At 36.7% G+C, this 15459-nt stretch overlaps 2 pseudogenes; one reads left to right on the top strand and one right to left on the bottom strand.

Moving 5' to 3' along the window:
• Positions 1-520: 520 nt before the first annotated feature.
• LOC118798539 lies at positions 521-3383 on the bottom strand (annotated as a pseudogene).
• Positions 3384-6649: 3266 nt separating this feature from the next.
• On the top strand, positions 6650-13440 carry LOC118798538 (annotated as a pseudogene).
• The last annotated feature ends 2019 nt before the right edge of the window (positions 13441-15459 follow it).

Genomic DNA, 15459 nt, shown 5'->3' with positions numbered 1-15459 from the left:
TTAAGGTGTGGTTTTATTTCTGCGCTGGTTCAAGACTTAAACAGAGTAAACAGAGAGAATTATGTGCAGAGGTTTTTTAAATGAAGCTTGAAATAAATCCAGAAATAAAAGGTCACATTCTGTAATTTCACATCATGTTCATCTTTTCCTCAATAATCCATGTAGTTTAAATACTTTGATGTTTTTTTGGGTTTAATTTCATTCTGCTGTTGGTTCAGCTCCTGGACTGCTTTACTGTTCCTCACTCTGCTCTCTTTCAAGATTTGTCTTTAACGCCTTTGTTTCTTAAAGAATCTCCATCTACTACACATATCAGCCCTAGGCTTCACAGAATTAACCATGTAGTAGAAATATGTTCACTTTAAACATTATTTCAAACTAATCCAGCAGCTGTGAAGTATTTCCTACTACAGTGATGCATTTCTAGCTAGAAAGCAACTGTAGAACAGTCAGTTTGAATTGATTACCTGTTGTTTACCTAGGGACTATGCCTCTGACTAGCAGATCTGATCTGAGAGGTTTTTTAATGCAACTTAAGAATAAAATTTGCACTTTTTTGATTATTCTTATTTCAATAAAGAATCTTTAATTTGCTCCTATAAAGCTTATGAGAGGGAACTGGTATTTTATTCTGATTATCCCAAAAATTACTTGACAAATGAAGAATCACTTTTATTAGGAATAAATAATTTTTTATTAAACATTTTTGCCACCATTTACACAAGACAGTAGCTGTCAATAACTAACATAGCAAGCAAATTACACATTACAGTGAAAAGAATTATTAGCTACAGTATTAATAAAATGCAATAATAAATAAAATTAAATATCAGACAATGTTGAAATAGCAAACCAAGTTTGAGAAGAAATACATTGTTTCAAGCTTAAAGCATTTTTACCCCCCACTAAACACACTTACTGTTTAATGGATTTGCTTTCATTTTCAAGGAATTACAGAATTATGTGTGAAACAGGACATACTCTGATTGTACACAAGCTTTTTGCATTAAAAGTTTCCCAGATCACTGCACTGTTCTAAACACTGATGATGGGTTCTGTATGTCCTGCTATTGGTTCTCAGATTCACTAGACACTCCAGATTCTGCAGAAGCTTCAGATTTTACAGAAGCTTCAGATTTTACAGAAGCTTCAGATTCTGCAGAACCTGTAGAAGCTCCAGAGTCTACAAAATCTCCAGAGTCTGACCCTTCATTGCTGTGGCTGTATTCACTTGCTTGAACATTATGTTGTTGAAACTGATCATATTCCTGCATCATCCTGCAGATTTTAAGCTGTGCGGTGCTTTTGGCCTTGGCTCTGAGGCTGAAGGCAGGATGTAACGGCTGTTTGGAGAGACCAGAGAACGAGTGGAGGATGCACCCCGTAGCAACATTGTAGAACTTCACTTGCCGTTTATCACAATCCACGCACACCCCCAGTCTCTGAATGGTGCAGTCTCTGATGGCACTGAGCTCATCACCGTGCCGAGCCGTCAGATCTCCTTCATCTGACTCCAGCGCCAGGACTTACTATCCCTGCCCAGAGGACGGTCCAGACTGTTCTTCTCCCAGCTCTGCTCCACCACCCCCACCGCCCAGCTCTGACTGCCTCCCACCTCCACCTCCCAGTAGTGCTGACCTTTTTTGAAGTTCTGAACTGCAACGATGTTGGACCATGGTGCTGTCTGACACTTGGAGAGACACATTGAGGAACCTTTGAGAGAAACCTCAGATCCTTCCTCTGAGACCTTCAGGTCTTTGTGTTTCCTGTTCTTGTTGAAGGTGATGATCTCTGAAACTGTTCCAGGATCAAAAAAATGGATCTTCATTATGACTGTGTTAAAAACTTCACACTTTAAACTGTAAATGGTGGAGAGATGTTGGCAATACTCACATTCCCATGGTCGAGGAAGAAGCTCCCTGTTCTTCTGGACAATTTTTTTGACAGACTCTTCCACAGCTCTCATCCTCTCACCATCAAATTTCACTTCTTTCACAGAAGAATAGAAGTCCTCCATGGTCGTCAGGCTGGAACGAGAAGAGGAAAATGCGGTCAACATCCTGTACCTAAATTTATGTATGTACATATATATGTATGTAAATGAACATATGTAAATTGTGTATGTAAATTTAGCAAATGCAATGTGTTCTCACCTCAGATCCAGTGCACAGATTTCCTCCTGTGTAGATCAGGAAAATAGTTTTAGTGATTGACACAGATGTTACTGTTCATAGTCACTCTTTCCAAATTACAGTGTGTCTGTTAAATCCTGTTCAACTGCTGCAAACTCATACATATGTAAATGAATTGAAGCTTTATTAATCCTAAAGGAAATTTCAAATTTATGGCAAAGAACCTAAAGCGGGAACTTACCAGCAGATCTACTGGGTTTTCTGTTTTCCTTTTTTCTTTAAGCTTCTTAATATCTTTCATCACTGTGACTAATTTCTGCTGATAGTTGTTTTCATCCTTCTCCAGCTGAGTCAGATTTTTGTTGAGAGTTTCTACCTCAGCCTCCAGTATGAATGAAGCCTGCTCTCGGTTCTTCACCAGCAGAGTCCACAGCTCTTCATACTGACCAAGTATGGCCTTTTTGATCTTACCATACACGCCCTGCATGAACAGATGTAAACGCATTACTGAACAGTTACACAATAATGGCTTTTCATTGAGAAGAGTTGAAATGTGATTATTTAGATTATCTTTGTAAACTTTCTAGCATTCTAACAACTTTCTAACATGTTCTTACAACAGTTCAGATACATCAGTACATATTCTTTATCTTACTTATACATCAGTTTTTTATATTGGTTTCTCACCTCTAGTTTTTCTTTAGCTGCTGTAATCTGTGGTTCACTGTTATCAACTTTTCTGACTTTGGGTTCCAACTTCTTGGAGCGATTCCTGATGTTCTCCTGTGAAACATGAACAAAACAACAAAAATTTAAGACATGAACTTTAATATTCAATTCAGGAGACATGTTTGGTGAGTAATTTGCTATGAAACAACAGCCTTTGATGATCTCTAATATCTCTAACACTTCAAGCCTCAAACACTAAAGCTGTAATCTTAGTTAACCTAATATCCTGGCTGATGCTCTTCAGTTTTCATTATAATTTTGATAGTTTTACAAATTCTCAATATCATTTTGTACACTTTTATTAAATTTCCAAAGTCTTATTAAGTCATACTGACCAGCTGCTGGTTCACTGCATCATGCAGAGTGATGTAGCGGTGTTTGCGATGAGTGTCAGTCAGCAGGCATTTGGCACTCAGCGTTTCCTGGCAGTTTGAGCAGTAGAGCACTGCGCTGCTGGACTGCTGATATGTGGGACATGGAGTCATTTTGCTAATAGAGTGTAGAGTGACTGACAATGCAGCAGTGCTGTTTTTATTGACTCAGCAAGTCCTGCCTACTGAGCTGGGATTGGCTGGATGTTCAGCCTAAAAACATCCAGAAAAACCTGTTGCATAACTGTTACACATCTGAATTTCATTCTTTATGCATCCCTGTTACATAAAGATTAGAGTACCGAATCTCAAGCTGAATGAGGAGAAAACACAGGAAGGCTGTTCTAAAGAACATGCAGAATGTTTGGTCTTCATGGTGCGGACATGTGTCCAGCCCAGTCCTGCAGGTTTACACTGGGGTTAAAAGTCAGGGGGCTGGGATAGACACTTGTTCTGTGGTGTGTAAGCTATTTTGTGTATGTTACGGTGTTGCAGTTGTTTGTTGTGTATTTAGAGTCTGGCCACAGTGAACAGAACCTGTGTTGTCCGTTGGTATTGGATCTGAAATCATTTTGAAATAGTTCAGTGATGAAATGGGTTGAAGCTGTTGTGTAGGAGCAGATGTGATAAACCGGAGCCCAAATAATAAACTTATATAAAAAGACCTTCAACTGGTTTGATATTTTAAGACATTTGTCAAATGCATACATTATTGGACAATCACATCGCATTAAGTGAAGTTATTTTGTGTGATAATAGCTTCATATAATGTGAACTGAAATACTAGACAAGATTTTTGGGAAAATCAAGAAGTTATTAAATAAATAATATATATCATAATTGTCTGGTTTGGTTTCTGTTGTTTTCGTTAGTTTTCATAGTTTATTTCACTAAATTTAGTGTGCGGCTGCTTGACCTGTTAACATGAGCACTGAAATGAAAAGCAAGACACCGTACATCGCTCATGACGTGCAGAGGCAGTATGTGTGAAGTCGTTTTAGAGTCTTCTACAGCTCTGTTCATTTTTCTAGACACATTTTACATGCTGTGTTTTCAATATAGCCTATATTAGACCACTGAGAACAGTGAGGAAGCTTTTTATTACACTGTACTGACATAATGAATTGAATTAATTTTTTTCATTTTTATTTATAGCTTCCTATCAATAACTGGAACAGTATGACATTGTAGAGTAGAAGAGTAGAATCATCATAATAGCATCATTTTATATGTTTATGTGAAACAGATTAGTTTCATATTATTCAAAACTCTGGGCCTCATTCAGCAATATCTTCCTATGAACAAATCCCAAATAAGAAAACACTGATGAATATCAGAATCTTCATGAAAACTGCGAGGTGAATAAGTGGGCTTTAAGAAGACATTTCTTCTTAAGAATGGTTGGTGAATGAGGCCTGAGTATTCCAAACTTTTAACCAGTAGTGTATGTGGAGGCGTCCTGAGTGGAAATTTTATTATTATTATTATTATTATTATTGTTATTATTATTACTGATTTCCTTGCTCCCTGTTAATATAAAGTGGAGCATGTTGGTGTTGGTTTAGATCAGCTCACACCAGTTACACTTGAGTCATCAGTGCTGGGTGAAGCCTAACTCTGACTAAGCCTCCTGTGAATAACTTTTGGAGAAACCTAACAAAGAAAACAAAACAAAACAAAAACTGGGATGGGCTGCCTCAGAGTAAAAATCACCAAAAAGTGGAAGTAAAGTTAATGCTCTTCTTTTTTTGATATTCCAGTGTACGTGAAGAATAGAGTCAGCATATCATGAATATTTATATAGCAGGACGTCATTTTAAGCTCTCAGTTACCTGTGTAACTGAGTCATACAAGCTTCCTGAAGAAACTTAAATGTTTCTGAGGAGACTCACTCAAAGTCCAGGAGTTTCTCAGCGTGACCATCAGTGCACACCCTACAAAAACACAACATCTTGCCCTTCAAGGATCATTACTATTATTTTTTTTAGTTTGAACTATTTAGTCTAAAAACATATCAGTCTGTAGATGTTTCAAGCAAAATATTTTTCTTATAAAGGTTCATTGCAACGCTACTGTCACTGATGAAGCATGATTGGTTAAAAAGATACAGTTGAAATGAGTCAAACGTAAGTCTGGTTCAAGAAAACCAAGAAAACAATAAAATAAACCTGCTTAAATGTGGAGAAAGGAGAAATCTGTTGACAAATTAGGAGAATTAGGAGAATTATAATCTTTCTTAAAAGAAATTCAATATGTATGTTCACAGTAACTCCTTAATTCTAAACTGTGTGCAGCTTTTTACATTTCTTCGAAAATATTCTAGTCAGAATTTCAGAGACAAAAATCAAAGCTGGTCTGATTTACACTGATTTATACTGGTGTGTATTGCTTTAAGCTGGTGTGCATTGATTTACACTAATTTGCATTGATTTACATTCATTTACATGCTTTTGCGCTGATTTACGAGCGAGTTGACAGGCTGTTAATTTTCCACACTGATTTCCTGTTAGTGTTAACATAGTGACACAGTTCTATAGAGATTCACTGAGATTATGTATTAACACATTAGTTACCCTCAGCCTCTGTACATGAAATTTCACTTAATAAATGTCTAAAATGTAACAGATTATTGTTCCTTTAACTCACTATTGGGCAGGTAAATTACTATTATATGTTAAAATGATGATGTTTCTTACGGTGTGCTATATTTTTATTGTAAAACAGAGAAACTAACTGGTTACTCTCTTTTAGACAACCACACTGATGTTACACTTAGAAAAATGAGTCAGAGATTTAAGTGTTTACTGTAGATGGCCTGTTGGAGTGGCACGTCTACAGTAGCTTCATCAGGACAGTGATGACACTCTGCATTTCTGTGGAAGATTGATGGCATGAACTCATTAACTTATCTAGGACCGATAAAGATCACTAGATTAAAAAATGATTTTACATGTTGTTCACTGTGATGCTAACGTTGCATGAATTTCAGGTGAAGTACAGATTAAAAACATTAACTTCACGTGTCAGTTTCCCAGGAGAGAATTAAGCCTAGTCCTGGACTGCACAGGATTTTGAACTGAGATTTTCCAATAAAAGAAAAATATAGTCCTAGGCTTATGGCTAGGATTGATCCCAGTCCAGAAAACTGACAGCAAAGTGATCAAGAGACTTTGAAAAGCTTAGATAACAAAACATCACTTAAACACAGGAAAAGATTCTCAGTTAATTATGGCAACAAGGAAACCAGCACATGAGACAACGCTTCTATAAATATTAATGACAGAGATGACTCAGAGCTCAGTGTTCCAGTCGAGCGTCGCCAAACATTCCAGCAAATCAGAGCAAGAGGAGCATATAAAAGGAGAGAAAACGAAACTATTTGGCCAGAAGCTGAGAGCTCAGAGCACTTGAGTCAACATGAGTGTAAACTCAGCACAGTCACTTTCCTCTCTCCAGTCCTCAACTTCATCACTCCATTCTTCTTCCACGGGCGTCAGCAGCTCCAGCAGTGCAAGTGCACCCGCTCAAGTGAACCATGCCATCGCTTTCTGCGAAGACTGCAGAGAAGTCGTTACAGATGTGTGCTTGTCTGAAGGAAAACACAGAAACCACAAACTCTCTGATCTCCAAGAAGCTGTTGTCAGTCAGAGTGTGAGTAGTCTCCACATCCATATAGTACTGTTCAAAAGTCTGGAATCACTTAGCAAATTAATACTTTTTGGTATTTCATGTACAATAACTTGTGCACTGAGAATTAATAATAATAATAAAATACAGTTCTTTGGTTTGATTAGATCACTTTTGAAATATGATGAATCTTAATACTAATTTCATCTTAACGCAATGTTCTACAGCTTTCTCTGCAGTTATAGAATCATCTACAGCTCTGTTCATCATGACATGTCTAACATTTCTTGTTCTACTGATTATCTAAATCCGTTAACTTTTTCAGGACAAATCACTTTGTACATGTATCTAAAACCAGATTAGTTTTACAGTATTGAAAACATTTATTCCAAACTTTTAAATGGCAGTGAATGTTACTGCTGTTTATTTATAACACACCTTAAAAGATGATCCTTCAAGGGTTCTTTAGTAAAGGCAAGGGTTCTATTTAGAACCATAAATTCCATATAGAAACATTTCAGCCTTAAGTGGTTCTTTCCATGTTAAAATGTTTCTTCAGATTGAAAGAGAATGTGTTGAATATGGTTCTATATAGCACCAAAAGGGTTCTGCTATTGTTATGATGTCAAGTTTTAACAGAAGAAGAACCTGTTTAGTGCTATAAAGAACCATATACAACACATTCTTCATCAAGAACCATTTCACCATGCAAAGAACCATTTAAGCATGAAAAGGTTCTAAATAGAACCACTGCCTTTACTAAAGAACCCTTGAAAACCCTTTAAAATAACTCTAAAACAAAATATCTTGCTGTGGTATTTAATTGCTCTGTAATTGTATTTCTTTCTCCCCTCAGGAGAGACTGGAAAAAAAATTGAAACATCTGAGGAACACAGTCAAAAAAACTGGGAACATAAAAGGGCAGGTGCCGAAAACGAAGAAATATTGTAATGTAAATCACCTTTAAACACTTACTGCTACATAATCATTACGGTCTGAAAAATAAGGTTTAAAAATTGTTCTTTGGCATTAAATCATTTTTGGTTCCTTTAAAAAAAATTTTGTGGATGGTTGGCATGTGAAGAACCTTTGAAGAAACTTCACATTATGTAAAGTTTCTATACCACTTAAAGGTTTATCCTAGGACTGTATGTCTAAGTCAAGAACTATTTAGGAACCTTTATTTTTAAGAGTACTGTGTTTTCTTACTTTCAATCCCTTAAACTCTCAAATACGAGAAAATCTGATCAATTTCAACCAGCAGGTTTTGTTTTAATTGGGATAATCAAACCTTTTGTATGATTCCACAGGACACCCACAAAAGTGTTAAAGAAAACATTGATGGTCTGTACAGAGAGCTGTGGGAACTGCTGGAGCAGAACCAACAACAGGCTTTACGCTTACTGGAGACTGAAAGAGAAACTCTACAGAAAAGTCTGAATCAGCTTGATATAGACGGAAACCACCATCAGGAGAGATTAACGGACATTCAGGAAAAAATTGAGCAGCTAGAGACGATACAGGAAACACAACCAGAAAACCTGCTGGTAAAGTTCTAAACCTTCTCTTTCAACAGGTTGTTTATCGAGCAAATAGTGGTAAAAATGAACAGGTTTTACTGGTCTTTGTTTTACTGTGCAGTCTTATAATCATAATATTGAGGGTCTCTGTTGTAAACCTTTCAAATAACATTGAACAGAGAGTCGTGTGGAAAAGATTTGATCAGACTTTCTTTTCTTCATAGGAGGAGATCAAGGGGCATCTAGAAAGGTAGATGATTCTCATCATCAGTATGAATTGTTCATAGATAAGAATTCTGAACCACTCTATCTTTGTTCTATTCATAATATAATCACACAGTATTTCAGCACATGCACTTTGTTCTTTTCAGCCTGGAGACCATGGAGGAGTTCTATTCTACTGAGAAAGAACAGATAAAATCTGATGCTCTGGAGAGAAAAGATAAGTTTGATGACATGAGGCTGAGAGCTTTAGAAGACTCCGTCAGGAAAATCGTCCAGAAGAACAAAGAGCTTCTGCCTCTGCCGTGGGACTGTGAGTATGAGTAGTTTTAATTAAGTTCTTAATTCTTAAAGACAAACTCACAGCAACTTTGACAATGCTTTTCAGTTTACATCCTGTTAATGAGACCAATTAGAGTTAACCCTCACTCTTAACTAACCCTAGAGTTTTGTCCTCTACAGTTTCAGAGGCCATCACCTTTGATGAGAGTAAAAAGCACAAAGACCTGAGCATCCATGAGGATGGAACGGTTTTCCTCCGAGGCTCTTCTGCCAGAAAGATGAATAAACACACAGCCTCGTGGTACAGCGCTGTGGCGGCACAGAGCTTCAGTGAAGGTCAGCACTACTGGGAGGTGGAGGTGGGGGGCAGTCAGAGCTGGGCGGTGGGGGTGGTGGAGCAGGGCTGGGAAAGGAATGGTCTGGACCGTCCTCTGGGCAGAGACAGGGAGTCCTGGGCTTTGGAGTCAGATGAAGGAGATCTGGCGGCTCTACACGGTGATGAGCTCAGCGGCATCAAAGACTGCGGCACTCACAGGCTGGGGGTGTGTGTGGACCAAGATAAAAGCAGAGTCAAGTTCTACAACGCTAACTCAGGGAAGATTCTGTACGTGTTCTTCTCCAAATTCAAAAGTGCAACTTATCCCGCCTTCAGCATCAGGAATACTGGCCACGGAAAGACTTCAAAACTCATCATCTGTAAACTCTTTCCTAGATCTAAGGATGCAGATTCAGAGGATGGTGATGCTGAGAACATCAGCTGAGAACTGAGTTTCAGAACTTTCTGCTTCTCTTGAGCTCCTTCCACCAAACTTTGGTCAAATCTTTTCATACTCAGCATCTCTTCTGCTCCTTTGTTTAATATGGTATTGTCTTTATATCATACCTGTCCTATATCTCTAAAATGGTCACTTTACAGGTGAAGGAAAACGTGATGCAGTTTAAATCTGTGTCTTTTTGGAGCCTTTTTTATTTTGGTTCATTCATCATGAAATTATCACACATTGCTAAAGGAAAGCTGATGTGTGTAAATGATATGGAAAAATTAAAGTTTGATTAAAATAGACATGGGAAATGAATGGGTCAATAAGTAATTGTATGTTGCCAAGTTTGATTAAACTGCGTGTGGTATTCTGAATGTACTGTAGTATTTTAAATGTTTTCATAGGCTTCCTTCTTATTTATCTTATACTTCTCCTCCTCCAACACGTGGCTAAATCATAACTTTCCTAATGGTCAGAACAGAAACTACTCTGTAAAATGTATTATTTATTATATTTGTATAACTGTGAAGGGAATTCAGCGTAAATCTTTCTATTCAGCTCTCATGCATATTTCTTAAATAAACACTGACAACAACTGCTTTGTATGCTGTCTGTTTTAGAAATAAGTGTCAGAACATTTGCAATATACCTATTGTTTGTTGATGGAGTTTAAATAACAATAAAACAAATCATATTATTACAACACTCAACTAAACCCATTCATTAACAGGAAAAACCTGAACTCCATCACAACTGAGGTTTTACAACACCCGTTTGCAGCTGCTGAATGTTGCTAGGGTTGCACATGTCGAGGTTATTGTAAAAAACTCGACTAAAAACACGAAAATGACTGTGTTAAACCCTTCTGCTAGCAAACAGGGTGACATTTTTACAAGGGCACGCAAAGCAGGTACGGAAAACTCTAAAACTCCAACTACCAAAAACGACATGGCCGCCTTGGCTCAGGTGTTAGCGGAGCACAAGACACACCGCTCAGAGTTCAGCATGGAACTGAACGGCATCGAAGGACATCTAAAGTGAAGTCTTTGGACACTACCTTGTCGAAGTTAAACGAACAGTGAAGTCTAACTAAAAAAGAATAGACGAGGCGGAAGGTTATATTGCAGCAGCGGACGATTGAGTGGAGAGGACAAACTCCTCTCTGATGGCAGTTGTTACCAGACCAACTTACCTGGAAGCGAAGACCAAAGACCGCGGTAAAGTTGGTTTTATAATCGAGATTAGACACACATTCGCACTTCCGCTGTCAGTAGCGTTAAGAGAGAGCATATGACGAGATTTCCACTTACATACTCCTTCTCCAGAGAAGACAAGCTCAGGACTACACTATTTATTTTTACTTAATTGCTTTTTGTAAGAAATTCTCAACATATTTCCACAATAACTTCTTTACTGTAGGGCTCAAAATTGTAAATCTAAACGCATTAAAAATTATTTATTTGCTGTTTTCATAGCAATTAAGACCATACTGTAATTGTAACTGTGATGTGTTTTATGATTAATATTCTATACACATAAAATAAAAAAAAACAATAGGTTCTTTATTGTAGGGCCCAAATTTGTCAAACCAAATGCAGTTTTCTATAATTGTAACTAACTGCAGCAAGCAGAATTCAAATTAAATGTTGCGTTGAATTTAACACAATATGAATAAAAAATCAACACAACACTTACTTTATATTTTGCTTGCTATAGTTAGTTCCAACAATAGGTTGCTTTTCACTGTATTTGGTCTTCCAAATTTGGGCCCTTCAGTTAAGAAGCTATTGAATTTTTTGTTCATGAAAAGTTTATTACAATTTAAAACAAGGCTCCTCAAATTTTATGTGCTGCAATAAGTTGTAATAACTATAAGCTCTGTAATGCATTTGGTTTCATAACTGTAGGAACTATTCCTAATTGTGTGTAAAAATTCAATAGATTTTTGTTCAAATTCTATATGTTGGGATAAGCTGCATTACTATGGCAGTCTTTAATGCACTTGGATTGAAAATGTTAGATGCATTGCAATGCACTGGGTTTTATAATGTTGGCTTCTACAGTAAATAAGCTATAGATTTTTTTGCCTATAATAATAGTATAAAAACACTAAGTTCTGCAGGCTGTAGCTAGTTACAGTATGCTACTCTTCAGTGCATTTGTTGTGACAAACTTAGGTCCTCCAGTAGTAAGCTATTGAATTTTTCGTTCATGAAAAAAAATATCATAATTTAACACTGAATGCTATTCAGATTTTTACATGCTGTAGTAAGTTGTAATAAATATAAGCTCTATAATATATTTGGATTTAAAATGCAAGGCCTTACCGTAAAGAATTGATGGAATTTTTGATGTTTAAAACATTAATTACAACTAAACCCAATTTAGCTTGCTGTAGTTAGTTGCAATAATAAGGCTCTCTTTAAAGCATTTGGTTTCACAATTTTGGGCACTACAGTTTAAAAGCTATTTTTTGAATATAAAATATTAATTATAATTCTGCCTCCTGAAGAAAGCTGCAAAAAACAGGGAATTCTTTATTAAGTTTTGGGCCCTACAGTAAAGAAGCTGTTGAGTTTTTGATGTTTAAAACATTAATATTCAACACAAAGCTTTCTTCAAATTCTGCTTCCTGTAGTAAGTTGCAGTAATAGGGTACTGTTTAATGCATTTGGTTTTTTTGTCTCTCACTGTAAAGAAGCTATTGAATTTTTGGTCTATACAACAGTTGTTGTAGTTAGTTACAATAGTAGGATACTCTTCAAGGTATTTGGTTTGACAAATTTAGGCCCTTCAGTAAAGAAGCCATTAAATTTCTTGCTCAGCCAAATATATTATAACTTAACAATAGACCCTATTCAAATTGTCTTGCTGTAGTAATCATAACTACAAGCTTCACAATACTTGTTTTTTTAATGCTTTATGATATTTTGCTAGAGTTGTTTTAGTGCTTATACATCTGAGCATCTTTATAGTTCTAGATAAAGGTCACAATGCTCTATCGGTTATTATGAGCTTCTTCACTAAAGAGTAAATCACATGCACACACACATTTTTAGACATGTCAGCCAAGAGTCTGGGGTGGGTGGGCAGGCAGGCAGTTTGATCTAGTAGTTTGATCCGTTCCTCTGTAGTTAAGATTGAACACCCCTGTTGTAGTTCCATCGCTTTTTCCACTTTGAATCTCATAAAACCCTTTAGAAACTTCCAAGGGTCTCAGAGTCCTAACGATACTCACAAACAAGTCGAGTGCTGATAACGTACTGAAGCAACTGCGGATAGCAACACTTGTTAAGTGATTGGAGGGTTTAGAAAATAATACAGAGCTTGGCAGATTTTGATTGGCCATAACACAGTGCCAGTGCTCAGGGAAAACAAATCACAGCCAAATAAATCATATTTTTATAATATCATTATATTTGATTGGGTAGGCCTGTCATACTGTGGCTCCACCCCTGAGTAGACTGCTGTTTCTCACTAATGGAGGAAAGTGAAAAAACCCTTCTGAAATGTCTGGACCTCAGTGTCCTCATAGCTAGTTACTGCCATGACTGCAAAGTGTTAAATCTGTCAGAATATTTACTATAAAGGAAGCACCTGATAAGCCTCAGTTCTGATACTGCATAAAAATGCATGCAACATCAAGTACTGATTGTTTCTTACTATTAACAACATTACATATAAAATATCAGCAGAGATGTGTAGGTTAACAGGTTTTGGATAGTACATAAAATGACTGTAGACATTGTGACACCTGGTTCGTGTTATGACCACTGTTGAAGAAAAACTCGGAAAATCTCTCTACAGTGAACCAGTTTAAATAAAACCACTCCGAATGACTTTGTTTATATCTGAGGGGTTTAACTATGCAGAAATAAAAAAAAATCCTTAAGTTAAATCTTAAGTTATGCAGCAAGGTTTAGTGAGTCTGTGCTATAGTCAGTGAACTAGTCTCAAGTCTGAGACAAGACTCTCACAATTCAGCAGTAAGTCCGAAACATCTTGAACAAAAGTCCCATGATTTTTAGAAATACCTGAATTCACATGTAAGGCGGAACTTACTGGTTACTGTCTGACGTAAACTAAAATGTAAACCACAAAGGTAATTTACTCCCTGCTATTTCTTCTCCAATTGTCCATAAAGTTAAGAATAAGAAAGCAAATAATAAAAGTCAACAAATAATCTACTTAAAAATGTCTCTTGAGCAATTACAAAATTAATTAGGTTTGACTTTGTCAGTCCTGTATTACATTAAATATGGAATATTTACTGATATCCAAAAAGACATAAAACAGAAGTAACACTGCAATGAAAGAATTAGTACATAAGAAGACCAAATCTATGAAACAAATGAATATTTTATTACTATTTAATGAGCATTCTTAAAATTAGAAGAAAATAAGAATATTTGTGAGCTGGCATGAGTGAAGGATGAAGTAGTTCCTATAGACAATGTGTTGCTTGTTGTCACCCTCTGTGTAAAAACTGAAGAAAGAGGAAAAAAGACAAAAAGACCAAAAAAGATTAGTGTTTCTTGATTAGACAACAGATGCATGTTTTTCACCAATTGAACACATCTGTGTCTAATTAATGTTGTTCATATAAAATAATCCTTTAGAAAACTTTTATCTTACCTCGTCACTTATGATGACAGTACAAGAGCCGGTCCTTCTCCTGGTCTTGAAGATGATCTTGTGCCAATGAGGCTGATGGTACACTCTTAGAAAAAAAGCTATGAACCTGTCACTGGGGTGGCACCCTCAACGGTACATCTCAGTACCTTTAGTCAGGGAACCTAATTGTACCATAATCCATTGAAATTATATTTTTTAAGTTGTACTGACTCCACACACCCTGTCCAGTCTTCAGGCTTTTTATTTGATTGTTCTCTATTAAAACATTGGGGTATGAAAAGGTACAATTATATACTTTTCACCTGGGAAAAACGTATTTAAGGTACACAGTTGGACCTTAAAACTACTGTTGTACGTTTGTAGGTACATTTACATTGTACTTTGATGAATGAAAAATGTACCTGCACAGTACCTTTATTTCTGTATGTGTAATGAAGAGTTTCCTGTATGAAGTTCAGTCTCAAAACTCCATCACACAATCGTACAGACAGAAAGAGAAATATGGAATCAGGAACACTGAAAGTGCCGTTCAGATCTTTATAGAGATTTTAGTATGGGAAGCAGTCTGATAGGAAATAGCCGATTAAGTGAATCATGTACTTACAGGCCAGTCAGTCCAGCAGAGTCACCACACTACTGGACTGACTGGAGTTTCCTACTAGATGGTGGCATGATGGTCAGCATTACTGGAATGAGCTCCATAACCTAAACATGACGAGCAGTAAGCCCTGCAGAAACAGACGAGAAGAGATGATGAACCGTGTCACACACACATAAAGTATAACTTCAACTCAAGTCTTCATCTCCACTGTGTCTTACCTTGTCTCACATCGACTGCCAGCAACATAAAAGACATAGAACACAGTATTAATTGTAATGGCTACAAACAACAAAAATGTTATCAGTAATTTGAGTACCTCGTTCCTTGGTCTTGATCAGTGCAGAGTAGAGCTCAAGCAAAATGTATATACAGATACTGAATTTTCATGTTTTATCGCATCTAATTTAATCTTTTACATATTAACTCATCACGGTTCTGCTGCTTGTGAGCACACAAGATAAAGAAGGCTGGGACTGGAAAAGACCCTGTTTTCTACATACTCTACATTTATTTAACCTTTCGGAAAGGCTAGTAAATGATCGCTCTACCGATGTTTAACACTGATTTTCTTTTACAGTA

Source organism: Colossoma macropomum, unplaced genomic scaffold (genome assembly GCF_904425465.1).
Source record: "Colossoma macropomum unplaced genomic scaffold, Colossoma_macropomum, whole genome shotgun sequence".
NCBI lineage: Eukaryota > Metazoa > Chordata > Actinopteri > Characiformes > Serrasalmidae > Colossoma > Colossoma macropomum.
Note: the sequence above shows the minus strand (reverse complement) of the source record. Positions and strands in the feature narration are given on the sequence as shown.